A 15,497-nucleotide genomic window follows, 5' to 3' on the forward strand; every position below is an offset into this window, starting at 1 on the left:
TTAAAGTCAGAAAATTCACTGTTAAGATTAGACAAACAACTTTAACTCTCTCTTTGTACCACTGCACACGGCCTACCAAACAGTGATATTGGTTGAGTAACTATTCCAGTAAAGTTAGTAAATTATATCCTTCAAATGAAAACTCCATATAGCCCACAGACTCTCTGACCTTCTTCTCTCCTGCATGTGGAACTGGTGAGATCTCAGCATTTATCACCAAGAACTGCATCTTCTATGGCAGAGTGATTAGGAAAAACTACATTCTGAAAAGGGCACTGCAGAATCAGACTTCTGTTTCCACGTGGAGTCTCCCTGATTTCCGTGGAGTTTCACCCATGCTGAATCAATTACAGAATTGGGTCCATAGTTTAATATTAAAGTTGCTGTGTCTTGATTATATTCTATATGTTGATTATATTGGGTGGGTGAATAAGGGAGACTTAGTATAGTAGCTTGTACAAAGTGATGAGGTAGAGGCTGATCAGACTTACGGTGAAATGTATCTGAGAGAAAAATGTAGTTTTTTTACTTCCTACAGAAGCAAGATGTGCAGGATTTATATATTACTGCATGCAAATGGGATGGTTGATATGTGGCCTATATATAGTATAGAATACTCATAACCCTAAACAATATGGCTGGCACCGGACAGTGCACTAGGAGAGTGTAGCTACTTCTGTATTAGGTCATGGTTCGCAGAACAGTGTTATAGATTATACAGCATGTGAAGTGCAGGAGGACAATGATGGTAGGATCTTGACAATGACTGCAAGAGTAGTGATGTATTCTGAGTGGCTTTAGGGGTTTCTTTCTCAGCCTATTGGCATTGGTTGGACATGAGTTAGTGGCAGAAGAATTAAGGTGGATGGTCTGATCTTAGCTAAAAATATTTTTAGTAACTTTTGCATTCTAGTTTTTTGTTTAAACAAACTTAATTCTCTTAAGGAAGATTTTTATCTCTGAATGTTCTCGATTGACATTTACTGCAAAATATTAAGCCTGTACAAGGTCAGTAATAGCAAACTTGCTGTTTGTATAAACTTTAAATACAGTGGAGCACAGATCTTGTGTTGTCTACTGTATAAATCTCAAAGTACATTGTTGGCACTCAAATAAATAAGAACAGCCTGCAAAACAGTTAATGTAGATTATATATGAACCTCATGCTCCCTTCATGAAAGAGAGCTTATGCAACGGGGGACAAACACACCTAATTTGCTATGTCCCATAACTCAAAAAACAGCTTGCCTGATTAACCTCTAACAGTCAAAATAAAAGTCTTCTGTAGCTCATGATAAAGGACGTCAATTTTCAGGACAAAAGGAGCTGTTTCTGTTAGAGACGGGAAGAAGAGACAGTGGGGTTGGCACAGACACTTCTACAGCCTTAAGAATAGTTTAGTTACTTACCATGACTCCATAATGCACGTACAGTGTATATAAATACACCTGCAAGAACATCTATATGGGAAAAAAAGGACAAATATACAAAAATGGGAACCTGGCTAAGATTTCTACTTTTAGCTTTTCTTTACATTTACAAAGTAAGAAAGGAAAATCATTAAGATGTATATATAATCATACATTTGCAGAGAAGTCTACTACCTGAGACCAGAAGAGGTTGTGATATATACATATCTAGAGGAGATAAGTTTTTCAAGCAATAGCTGAAAACTGAAATGAAACATTAGGAATAGAGGGCTTATAGAATTAAAGCAAGAAATCAGGAGTCTTTAGCTAGTTAATAAATAAATAGAAAAAAGTGTTCAGATAATCAATCGAGAGCCTGTACCACAAACCACATGGGCCTTGAACCTGCAAAGATTTCCATGTATGAAGCCAATGGAACTATTCACATCTACAGCGTGAAAAATATAAGTTTTTGCGGCCTCGGGCCATCACTACAATGGAATCACTTGCATATATCAGAACTACCTGGTTGATAAGGGTTTGCAGGATTGGAACACAAATTCACACGTTATATATTGGGTTCTCCTTCATTTGGTATCAGTCACACCTTGGGGAAGTGGCAGAAAAAAGACTGTGGAGCAGAGATGAAGCCTGCTTAACTGGACTGTCCCCTTTACGACCTCTGTTGGGTCATGATGGAGTGCCAGCTCTCATGTCCTAGCAGAAGGAAGGCTGTCTCTTAGCCAAGGAAAGAGTTAAGATGTTATCTTGATGGAGTTTAACAAAATAAAGCAATAGGAGCTATTCAAAACCCCATAAAGGAGATAGAAATGGTTTTATTTATTTTTGACATCTTTCTAAAATAGTTTACAACTTGACAGGGGAGGATGTGAAGTGTGTTTGCATATAAAATTTTAAGTTTTTAATACACTGGTAGTAACAATTAACATTTTTTGTTTTCAATCTTAAAAACACTTTACAAACATTAACTAAGCCTCCTAGCACTTCTGTGAGACAGATTAAGTCATTTAAAGTCCACTATAAATTATCAAATTGTGAAAGTGAGTGCCCTACCTACTGTCTCGTAAAGGTTATTTGGAGCACTTTCCCTTTTTTTTAAGTTGTTATTTCATTAGAAATTCAACAAAAAAAATGCAGTTCTGTTATGGCGCCAGGTAAATATTCACAACAAGTGAAGGTTTTTAAAAAAACACCTTAATCTAAAAGAAGAAAAAACAAAGTCAAAGATGAGCAAGCCACCAGCTTAAAAACTTGGAAGCATATAAAGTTAACCAGTTGTGAAAATCACAAAGAATTTGGTGTGATTGAATAGGCCCATGTTTCTAGCAGTTTAATCAACAAATGGCTTTCTTATTGGTCTATTTCATGTGTGCACATGGGCGGGGGTAAAAGGGGTTAAGTGATTTTTGTTCAGTACCAGATAGATATCCTTGAAAACTAATCTCTACAATGTGGATACAGCATAGGCACCGTATGAGCTAGGCTTCTCCACCTTCCCCTTGCCAGTGAGCTTCATCCATAATTGAGAGGATAATTCAGCGTCTGTACCTATTCAGGCCTTGGCCTCTATTGAGACTGCCAGCAAGAACGTTAATCATGATGAGAGGGAGCAGGTCCTGTGCATGCTCTATCCACTAGAATTGGATTGAAACCAACTGGTGTACACCTGTAAACCAGCTTATAAGTGCTGAAATTTGTTTTTATCAAACCTTTAATTCATACTGGCTTCCACTGAGTCCATGATTTTACTTAATGTTACAAAAAACAAAAAACAAAACCACCTGTGTGTGTACATTTCACTTGTACACTGTACAGGTTAGTACTTTTGGCAGGACTTTTTGAATCCTTCTGCTGTAGGTAACTGAAATATGTTGAAATCAGTATAAACTCAGTGCACTTTTTCAAGCATAAACCTTATGTAATAAAAATTGCACATGATATGATAGTGTCCTTTCATCAGTGCTATCATACCTCATGACTATTCATTTTTGAAGTATTAAGTTGTAAATGGTTGGCTTTTACGATTAAACTACACAGACTCCTCTCCAGAGTGCCTCTTCTCTGGTCTGGGATTAATGAATAGCTGATAATGCTGCATTGCAAAATACAGTAGAAGCCAAAGTTAAGTGTCCAGTGCAGTTTGCTGAGTTCCAAAAAGGAGTGTTAAAAAATGTGTTATTCTGCAGTATGACAAAGAGAATCTCCCATTAAAAGCAAACCCTCTTCCTGTTTGTTTTCTTAAAGAAAACTGTAAATGATATTTTCAAATGTTATATAAATGCTTGAGCTTCATTGAATTAATAATGTATCTGTCAGTGGGGGAAGTTGTGCGTCACTAAAAAGACAGAATTCAAAGTTCAATGTTACCATATTTTCCAACAGAAGAAATTTCTGTGTGTAAAATTATGTTACAAAACATATTTGAAGCCTTGTAGGATGTGAAGACAAGATACAAGGTACATTACAACTAAAACCAGGAGCCAGAGAAAGAAATGTAGGTCAGAAAATGAAATCTAATTTAGATTAATACTGCTCTGGCTATTAGTAAAGAACGCTGCTTAAAAACAAAACAAACAAACCACATCATTCTACTTTCCAATGGAAGATGAAAAAGGTAACCACACATTAACATAGTAAAACTCATAACCTGATGAGGCTTAAGGATTTTGACAAGTACACGTCTAACTATTGTATAGTATTAGTACTACTAATCTATTCATAAACAGGTCATAGGTCTTATCAATTAACACATCTAGTGCATCTTGTACTTTTTGATAACAAACTACAGTAGTTAGCGTCAACACCCAAGTGAATATATATTTATTCAATGCACCTTCGAAAGGCATTAAAATAACTACTCCTCTTCCATTATATGATACTTTCCTAAATACACGTTTTAAATTACATGAATGCCATACTTGTTTGAAATGAGATTGCATTATGTCCTAAGAATTGCACACTACTCAGCCATTATTAAGAAATTCTAAATACTTACATCCCAGTCTCAATTTAAATAGAACAAACCAGACATATTGATTGTTTAACCACATTACTTGACCTGCTCTACTTCCAATACTGACACTGTGATGCAGCCTTCTATTGAGACCTGTGCGAAGTCAACAGAAAAAAAAATTAATCTGAGTCTATCATGCTCCTAAAACCAAATCTCTTACTCAGCCTGTGTTATTTTAGCAACATAATTAATCTGAACGAGGGAAATGGGGTGGGAAAGTAAGGTACCCACAGCCGTATATTCCTCTATCTTCCAGCAAATGAAGGCATCACCAAATACCAATGCAATGCAATATTTATTAAGGCCATGACATCACTGAAACCAAGGACAAAGCAGATACATGAGTGAAAAGTAATATGAGGGACAAAATGATCTCTGGGCTGTCTTACATATATGTAGGCATGGCATAATTAGATTATAATTTTTAGGGTTGTCAATCGCAGTTAACTCACATGATTAACTCAAAAAAAAATGAACTGTGATTAAAAAATTAATCATGATTAATCACACTGTTAAACAGTAGAATACCAAATGAAATTTATTAAATATTTTGGATGTTTTTCTACTTTTCAAATATATTGATTTCTATTACAACATAGAATGCAAAGTGTACATTGCTCACTTTATATTATTATTTTTTATTACAAATATTTGCACTGTGAAAATTATAAACAAAAGAAATAGTATTTTTCAATTCACCTCTTACAAGTATTGTAGTGCAATCTCTTTATCGTGAAAGTGTAACTTACAACTATAGATTTTTTTTTGTTACATAACTGCGCTCAAAAACAAAACAATGTAAAATTTTAGAGCCTACAAGTCCACTCAGTTCTACTTCTTGTTCAGCCAGTTGCTAAGACAAACAAGTTGTTTACATTTACGGGAGATACTGCTGACTGCTTCTTATTTACAGTGTCCCCTGAAAGTGAGAACAGGCATTTGCATGGCACTTTTGTAGCCGGCATTGCAAGGTATAGTAACTCCTCACTTAAAGTCGTCCCGCTTAACGTTGTTTCATTGTTACGTTGCTGATCAATTAGAAAGCATAGTCATTTAACGTTGTGTAATGCTCCACTCTTACGGTGTTTGGCTGCCTGCTTTCTCCATAGCTGGCAGCCTACCTTCGGCCCCCTCCCCCGAGCACCTCCCACCCGCCGGCAGATGCTGTGGATCAGCGCCTTCCCTGTCCTCCCCCTGGCAATCAGCTGGCTTGCAGCGTTTTGGAGGCAGAAGGGAGCGGGGAGGAGAGAGGACTCAGCGCACAGGCTCCCCCTCCCTCCCAAATGTGGCAAGCCAGCTGATTGCCCGCCCCAGGCAGGAGGCAGTGGGGAGGAGCGAGGACTCGGCGCGCAGACTCCCCCTCCCTCCTGCCGGCAGTAATCAGCTGCCTTGCAGCATTCGGGAGGCAGGGGAGGGACGAGAGGGGCACGCTGAGTCCTCACTCCTCCGCCCTCCCTTCTGCCCGGGGCAATCAGCTGGCTTGCCGCGTTCAGGAGACAGGGAAGGAAGGGGGAGCCTGCACACCGAGTCCTCGCTCCTTCCCCCTCCCTCCTGCTTCCAAAATGCTGCAAGCCAGCTGATTGCCCCGGCAGAAGGGAGGGAGGAGAAGCAAGGTTTGGCGTGCCCCCCCATCCCTTCCCTGCCTCCCGAATGTAGCAAGCCAGCTGATTGCCCCGGGTAGAAGAGAGGGGGGAAGAGTGAGGACTCAGCGTGCCCCCCGTCCCTCACCTGCCTCCCGAATGCTGTAAGCCAGCTGATTGTCCTGGGCAGAAGGGAGGGTGGGAGGAGCAAGGACTCCGAGCACCTCCACTCCCTCTTCTGCCAGCGGCAATCAGCTGGCTTGCGGCATTTAGAAGGGAAGGGAGGGAGAGAGGAGGAGCCAGGACACAGCAAGCGAAGTAAAGGGGGAGGAGGTGGGGGGGGAGAAGAGGCGGGACAAGGGTGGGGGCTTAGGAGAAGGAATGGAGTGGGTGGGCTGAAGGTTGAACCCCCCGCCTCTGGTGCTTGCAGAGTAGGGGAAGCTGCCCTGGAACCTAACCCCCCCATTTACATTAATTCTTATGGGGAAATTGGATTCGCTTAACATCGTTTCACTTAAAGTCGCATTTTTCAGGAACATAACTACAATGTTAAGTGAGGAGTTACTGTATTTACATGCCGGATATGCTAAACATTCACATGTCCCTTCATGCTTCAGCCACCATTCCAGAGGACGTGCTTCCATGCTGATGATCCTCGTTAAAAAAATAATGCATTAATTAAATGTATGACTGAACTCCTTGGAAGAGAATTGTTATGTCTCCTGTTCTGTTTTACCTGCATTCTGCCATATATTTCATGTTATAGCAGTCTCGGATGATGACCCAGCACATGTTCGTTTTAAGAACACTTTCACAGCAGATCTGACAAAATGCAAAGAAGGTACCAATGTGGGATTTCTAAGGACAGATACAGCACTAGACCCATGGTTTAAGAATCTGAAGTTCCTTCCAAAATCTGAGAGGGATGAGGTGTGGAAAATGCTTTCAGATCTAGCACATAAATATCTTGTGATGCCAGTTACAACAGTGTCATGCGAACACCTGTTCTCACTTTCAGGTGATATTGAAAACAAGACATGGGCGGCATTATCTCCTGCAAATCGTAACCAAACTTGTTTGTCTGAGCGACTGGCTGAAGTAGGACTGAGTGGACTTGTAAGTTCTAAAGTTTTACATTGTTTTATTTTTGAATGCAGTTTTTTTTGTACATAATTCTACATTTGTAAGTTCAACTTTCATTATAAGGAGATTGCACTATACTATTGTATTAGGTAAATTGAAATACTATTTCTTTTGTTCCTTTTTTACAGTGCAAATATTTGTAATCGAAATAGTTATAAAGTGAGCACTGTGCACTATGTATTGTGTGTGTAACTGAAATCAATATATTTGAAAATGTAGAAAACATCCAAAACCATTTAAATAAATTGTATTCTATTAACAACAGTGCAAAACATCGTGAGATTATTTTTTTTTAATCATGTGATTAATCATGGTTTTTCTTTTAATCATTTAACAGCCCTAATAATTTTGTATATGGCTAGTTTATTTTAAAAAATTTTAGATGTTTATCAATTTAAATTTTTACAGTTGTCATAAATCACTGGGGAGTTAAACAATTATTTAAGGACAGTAGGCACTGAGATTCAAAAAGATGAGGTTTCATAGCCATTAAAACACAAATTGGCAACATTACGATGTCAAAATATACAAAGTTAAGCAAACTCTAATGAGTTCTCAGGAAAAGTAAAAACCACTTATCTGTAAATTTCTGCCATCATCTGTGGAAATATTTTTTCATCTCTGTGTGTGTACAGTGCAATCTACATTTACCAACAAAAATCTAAACCTTCCAAGCCTACATATAAGTTTAGACCTGAAACTATAAGAGCCAACACAAACAGTTTGCAAAATCAGGTTTCACACAGCTGTGTAACTACCATGTACAATAGGTACAATTCTGAAATCTCTCTTAGGGTACATTCTGTTTGATGTGAGAGAAGGTGAAGGGAAATATTATCCTTCCCTGTGAAAACAGATATCCTTCTTTACTTCCACATAAGTACAGTGCAAGTGGGACTCCTAGCATTCTTAACACTGTATATAAATGACATAGATCAATTTTAAATGAAATCCCACAATATTAACTTTCAGATTGCCACAAATACCCTACAATGCTGAATCATCTACCGAAGGGGAGAAGAATGCCCCAAAGCCACATTTTCACCTTCAGATATTTCTCTCAGATTTACTCAAGTTAAAATTATGTATATTCAGAAGAGGCTGTTATTTCTAGGCAGGGCTGTAGTTCTAGTGTTTTTGTTTAATTTCAACCAACTTGTCCAAGTAGGCCATTTGGTAAAAACCTATAAATGGTACCCAAGGGCTCTGTGTTCTTGCTCCAAAGAGGTCAGCTATTTCCTTCTAACTAAAAATAGTCGGGGGGGTGGGAGGGGAAGCGGGCAGGAGGAGACTGAAGTTTAATTTAGCACCTGAAAAACAGTTTACAAAATAATTCATGAGGCAAGATGGAAGTAATGAAAAAAAAAATGAGCCTGCTCATGAGAGTTAAAAATTCTTTGTGATTTTACAAGGTTGGCTGGAGTATAACCAGCCAGTATTAAAATAGGACTACAAATTAAAATAATAAACAATAATGAAAGCTCAAGGCAGGCAAAATGCACAGCAGAGATGCAGGGAAATCTACTCCTTCCCCAGACTGAATGGATTTATTTATCATAAAACCACCACAGAGTGCCACAGTTCAACATCACACCCACAAAGAGATGTAGAGACAATGGTTTACAATGAACAGAGCACTGCACAGGGAGTCAGGAGTTCCAGCTGGGTTCTCTTCTGACTCTGCCACTGACCTCTATGACCTTGGGCAAGTTACTTCACCTCTCTCTGTGTCTTCGTTTTCCTGTCCACCCTTTGTCTGTCTTGGTTATTTTGACTATAAACTCTTCAAGGTGGAAACTAACTCTTAGTATGTGTTCACTTGGGGCCAAACATACATACATACATGCACGCACAATCATCTACAGTGTAAATTCTATCACTTGATTTGAAAACAGTAGGGAATAACAGAAAATATTAAAAGTGCACTGACCCAGGGACTAAGCACTACCATACAGAATTGCTGGGTCAATTTTCCCAGTCTGGTGCCTTGCTCTCCAGATGGCCAGAGCTCAGAATACTGCTGAGTATTCCTGCATACCTCAATGCTGACCAAACTGTACTATTAAGGAACAATATTATTTAACTCCAAAGGATGTCTCATCCAGTCCTGTTCAGCTTCAAGGATGTTGGCCTTTGAGAATTGCTGCAGCCTAAGGAGCCACCGGCTCTTCCAAAGAGGCAGGCCATATTATGACCCTTTGAAGGATAGGCCTGGTTCTGAGCCTGTAACTACAGAGATGGGGAAAAACTCATTTATAAGAAAGTGGGAGAATGGAAAACAGGAAAAACTGGCGGAGAGGACATCTCAGGGCTCTGAAAGAGAGAAAAGTTCTTCTCCCCGCCATCCTCAAAACTAAGAGTATAAAAAGCTAGCCTTATAAAAGGCTTTAGAGGGATTTATGATCCATGCAATGGAAGAGCAAGAAGGTGAGGTCCCAATATCATTATGATAAATGTAGGATATATAAGTACTTTACGGAGGGGGGGGATACAGAAGACAATTTACTGCCAGAGATTTCTTCTCCTAAGGCATTTGGACTATTATGCAGCTGCCAATGTTTACATGCATGTATAATTATTAGCCTCTTTAGTACTAAGACAGACTTTTTAATCTTAAAAATGGTCTGTTTGTTCTTTAGCCCTCTGAAACACTTATATTGAGATACAGTAGCTGTTTAAATATCTGCCAGTTTTACTATTACTGCATGTAGCCCAAGAAAGGTTTAATACGTGTTTAATATGTGAGAGTCTATTTCTCTGCCCACCCCACCCCCCACTGCCAGATCTACGGGGAAGGGCTCCCTATTTGAATATGACTGTATTTGTGATGTTGCAATTATTAACTGTCATTTACCCCCCTTAAAAAAAGAGAAAATTAAGAAATCTGAAATGGTGCTCTTGCTCCCATCCTGTTTGATATCACAGAAAAAGGAGTTATTTAATTTGAAAACTGTGAGATGTCTCCAGGTTTGGTAACACATTGTCCATATAGTTCTAGGCCAACCAAGAGGCCTAAATCCACCATGTGCTGTTATCTGGTAAGCAAGGTTTAGTGCAGTTAATCTTGTACATGCTGTGTGAGCAGTCTCAGTTAAAGGTTCACTAATAAATGGGTCAAGGAGAAAGATGGGACATTACAAGCCTTCTTGTGTAATATGCTAACCCCTTTTCTTTTCATTTCAGGTGGCCTTACAAAATAATTGCTTTTCCCCCTGCCTCCTACTTTAAACATGAATTGTACGTGGGGGGGGGAGGGTATACATACCAATAATACAAAATCCTCATGCAGGACAGTGAAAGACCTTTTAAGACAACATGAAGCGGCCAGACTTTGTGAGAAAATTGTATCTACTATAAATCTAACTTTTAGGGTGTGGTTTTGTGTGCAATATGCCTATTTGAGAATTGAACAACATGTAATTAAATAGGCCAAAGGTCATTAGCATGACATACTGCAATACTAGTTGACCTCACACCCATTTAAAACAAAATAAACTGCTGCAATTAAAACAGCAACACAAAATAGGGAACAGAATCATAAAAGATTATAGTTGGGAGGAACGTGCCCACCATCCTGTGCTGCTAAGTATCTATGCTGGGCACACTAACTTAGAAGAAGTGTCCTGTTGTCCTAATGTGTTAATGATAAATGATCAAGCACGTATTATTTTTGCCTCAATATATATGCAACAGGTCTGCAATTTTATTTTCTTGCAAACACTGCAGTAGTACTCTGCTTGTAATACAAGTCACACTGAATATTTTTTCCCATAACACCAGCACTGGTCCATCACTTTGTTAAGGGATTTCTTTTCAGTTAATGACAGTATTACAAATCATAAACAAAAATTAACTTGTTTACCTACTTGGAGCTAAACTTCGATTTACCAGAGAGTGATCAACTCCTGTGCTTGCTGATTCAAACACTAGATGAATGGGATTCCCCTCCCCCACCCTGGGTTGTGCAAACTCCACACTCTCTACAGTGTGAATACCTTTTATTTTGCTAGTGAAATACTAAAGGGAAATGTGAGTATCTTAAGGCTAAGTTATCATTTAAAAAACTCCCCTCCGAACTCACTAACCGTTCCCCTGCACAAATCAAAAAACAAACCTCCAAACAAACAAGTCTCCTTTCCCTCATTCAGAGGAACATTTCTAAAGCCACCACATTGTGTTACTACTCTCTGCCTTAGCCAGGGTTTAGAAACTCCAGCAGAATTAACAATCATAATAAACCTTCCAACGATGCAAGACTTTCTAGCCTTTTCCAGTCACTTTAGGGTAAAACACACACAAAATCATGACACACTTGAGAGAAACATACACAGCAAAAATGTGGGAAATCCAAAAAAGAAACAGTCATAAATCCAGCAGAATCAGATACAAAAGAAACAAATAATAAGAAGAGGGGAACATGAGGAAATTGATTCCATACACTGAAAAATATGGCAAAGGCAAGCCGTTTTAATCACTAAACTGCATGTCACAGCCGCACACAAAAAGGTCCAAATGATGAATAATCAGTCCTCCAAACTCACCTCACTCAACGTGTATTAAAGGCACAGCTTTCACTTCTGGAAGCAGCAGAGAAAAGCCTCAACTTCTGCAAGAAACACACACAGAGACTTTTTCACTTGCAGTACATGGTGTAACTCTTCTTTTCCTAGGTCCCAGCAAGCGTTAAAGGAGACTGTAAATCCCACCACCACACACACACACACACACTCCTCCTCCTCCACACAGCAGAATCAAAAGGAAGTCCCAGAGAGTGGGAAGAGGAAAATGGAAAGTTTTTGGTGCGGAATGGCGGTCAGGAGGTGCTGCTGCTGCTCACTACTTCATTAGCAGAGTTAATGTGTTTGGTGTGAGTGTGTGTCTAAGGCTTCCAAGAGACAAGCAGCAGCAGCAGGAGGAGGACTGAGAGAAAGACACACATAGATACTCAGTGACCTGGAGTGGGTGGGGGGAACCAACCAGCCACATTGACCTGAACTAGAGGAAGGTAGACACACACAAACCCTCTCTTCAATACCTCTCCCTTCCCCCAAAATCAGTCCTCACACTCCCCCAGAAAACTTCAAACAACAAAAACACGCCTACTCAAAAAATGCTTTGTTTTTTCTTCCAAGTACCTAAGGTAACTTGTTTAATCACTTAAGGCTTATTTTTGTCATTATTTTGAATCCCAGGGATTTTTTTTAATCAACCCTCCCCCCATCTACTAGAAAAACGAAATATTAACCCTGTGGACTCAGCTATAAAAAATGTCAAAGATGCATGAACACTGCTCTCCGTCCCCTCCTCCCCGCACACAAACACATACAGTTTGTCTGTGATAGTGTGCACATAGATATGAGTATATACTATATGCCCATTACGGTCTGGGTATAGCTTAGTTTACATTAATTGTATTAAATTATGTATTAGTGTATACTATTATTATTTTGCAAGTTTCAGACTGCTGAAAGTGTCTTTGGATTTCAAATTTGAAAATATTCACAAAAATCCGTTTTGAAAAAGTCAATTTAAAATAAATCTAATTTACATTTCCACAGCCCTCCCAGGAAGTAGATCTGGTAATAATGTATAGTTATTGAACATCAAACCATTCATGTGTTAACCCAATTGGAAAAATACTCCAGAGCCACCTTCTGTTTTTCTACCTGTTCCAATTTTTTAAAGTGTTTTCCTCTATAAAATGCCAGACAGCAAGAGCCTAATTCTCAATAATCTGAAACATAACAATCTGATCAAAAGACAATGGGTGTTTTTCAAAATTGAAAATAGCTGGGAGCTCAGCAATCAAAAGAGTACATAAGCAAAAATGAATTCTTATATATCTTATTATAAAACATGAGTGATGTAAAACTAATGTTTCTATAACATTATTAGAGCACATTAAATATGGACTTACACAGTCTCCATAATTGTGAATCAGCAGAATGGATTTTATTATATACCAGTTGAAATTCAACAGTCCCAAAAATGTTGTTGTTCTTTTGCCTTGAACATGCCCTTCTTATTTTTCTCTGGATTTGTACAGCTTGATACTGAGATATTACATTCAATCGAGAAAAGAAGGGAGCAATATAAAAACCAATGCAAGTAAATGATGCAACATTGCCGTGGTTACATGTGCTTCCCTTCCCCCAACCTCTTACTGGTGAGAGTGCTGTGTTTTTTCCGCCTGTAGAGTCACATCGTGGTTGATTGATTCTCCTTTCGCCTTGCTCAGTCATTCAGCTTTGGAAAGTAAATAACAAGTTGACATCATTACAGCTCTCTGCATTACTGTGACACATTCCTCTACTACCACACACTGTCTATTAGCTGCGCAGTAAAACCCACTCTTTTAAAGCTGGGATTCCAGTGTTCAGTTGCTTGCTCTGGCACAGCATAGAACTTTGTAAATAACCTACTGCTATGTTTGAAACATAAAATGCTTAACCGGTGTCAATATTTTAAATTATAAAATGGTTTATATAGATACAGATATATAGATGTGCAAAAACAGTTTTCTGACTTCCTGTCAGTGATGCAAGGTCAGTGTCAATAATATTCAGTTAATGCCCTGGCCATGGCCTATAGCCTTATTTTACTCTTATGAAGCAAGCTGTCTATAATCAGACTATAAGGCCCTGAAAGTATACATGGTTCATTGCACTTTTCTGGTGGTTAAATTGTGTCAATGTTTTGGTCTGGTACCATATCCCGCACAAATGTGAAAATCACGCAAATACATTGCTTCCTGGAGTGTCTGTTTAGATACGCTAATCCCTTTGGTGGTGATATTTATTTTACATTGTAATTCATATTTTTTCAAGTGGCCAGTCTTCTTGTTCTTTTAGCTTATTTTTAGATTGCAGAGGATGTTATGCTAGTTATATTTTCAAAAATTCCTGTTGCAGATTTAGATAAATCCTCCATGTGCTGTCACTGAGAATTCTCATAGTAAAGGATTATGATGTTGTGAACAGAAGCTGCATGGAGATCATCTCCATGCACATTAAAACATGATACTGAAATGGCAAAAAAATTTTAAAAAGCACACACCCCAACAAATTCTGAAATATTACAGCCTAAATGTAATGCGAGTCATATTCAGCATCTAGATATATGGTGCAAAATCATTATTACTAACAGAGACAGATTAGCAAAAGTCTTCCTATTTTAATGAGTCCCTGTTTGGGAGTTTTTTTGGTGTTTGTTTTTTTAAGTAAAGTTATACCAGTGAAACTCTTGATACCAATGTAGTTTTGGTCCCATCAAAGCTAATCTATTAAGACTAAACGTAAATCAACCATACAAAATATAAACCCCAATGTATCAGATGTCCAGTCAACCTCCTGCACTTCTGTTTTTGAGGGCCTAAGAGCAGGGACAGAAACGGTGTAAATTGATCAGAAAATAGGTGTAAGTGTGTGTACTCCTTTTGTATTCTGGTGAGTTACAATTCAGCACTGGTAGGAGCAGGTGAAATTCTCACTGATGTCATTGGGACCAATGGTCCATTACTATTCAGCTTTGTTATACTGTTCCAACAGTGGGAATTTTATGGCAGTAAAGAAGGCGAATCATGTCACTAGGGAATACTGCAGCACAAAGGGATGTTCATGGTAGAATAGAACCAGTTTAGTGGGTCTACTCAATATCACTTCTAGCACACAGGTGTGCGGAATGGCCAGAAAGGAGAAAGCAAGGGTAAAGTGCTGGAGTCCCAGCTAATCCTAGCTGCTAACATGGTTCATTTGGACCTTATCCTAAGTTATTGTTTCAGCAGCAGAGTCTATACAGAGCAGTTTCAGGGCTGCTTTAACTTACACTGGGGGGCCAACAGGCCATCAGTTAGTCCCTGAATAGAGGAGGTTCCAGGTAGATTCAAAACTAACTTTTCCACGCCAACGTTTCAGTTCTTGTGCAAAGTATAACATGAGAATTGTGTCTGCCCACTGCAAGCTGCATTTGGCGGAGAGGAACAGTACAAAACCAGTATAAAGGATTTAGTCTCAACTATACTGGACACTGCAAACAAGAGTGAAGATGAGGGGTGGGCAGAAAAGAGGATATGAACAGTGGACATACAATACTTTTGGAGACTACTTGTCGGGGGGAGGATCTACATCTCAACCAGAGCACAGTTTGTGTTGCTTCCCTTCTCTGGCACACATGGTGTCCTTCCCTGGTCAAGATATACCAGTCTCTCCAAACAAGCCAGGTACTTTCCCCCTCCCTGAGGATAGGGAAGATCAAGTAAAGAAAGAAAGAAAACAAATGCTCAGTGTTTTGGGCAGCCACTCAGTCACCCCTTTAGGACTCAGCTTGTCTGTA

At 39.0% G+C, this 15,497-nt stretch overlaps 1 protein-coding gene across 10 annotated transcripts in view; it reads right to left on the reverse strand.

The window, feature by feature from the left end:
- TBL1X (transducin beta like 1 X-linked) overlaps positions 1-13,395 on the reverse strand; it is a 268,281-nt gene extending 254,886 nt beyond the window's left edge. For 4 of the 10 annotated variants that reach the window (XM_050964078.1, XM_050964055.1, XM_050964038.1 and 1 more), the window contains exon 1: positions 11,708-11,991. The gene's annotated coding sequence lies outside the window, so the exon portion shown is untranslated. The other 6 variants (XM_050964097.1, XM_050964061.1, XM_050964088.1 and 3 more) reach the window with 4 other exon arrangements.
- Between the last annotated feature and the right edge of the window lie 2,102 nt (positions 13,396-15,497).

Source organism: Gopherus flavomarginatus, chromosome 1 (genome assembly GCF_025201925.1).
Source record: "Gopherus flavomarginatus isolate rGopFla2 chromosome 1, rGopFla2.mat.asm, whole genome shotgun sequence".
NCBI classification, from domain to species: Eukaryota; Metazoa; Chordata; order Testudines; family Testudinidae; genus Gopherus; species Gopherus flavomarginatus.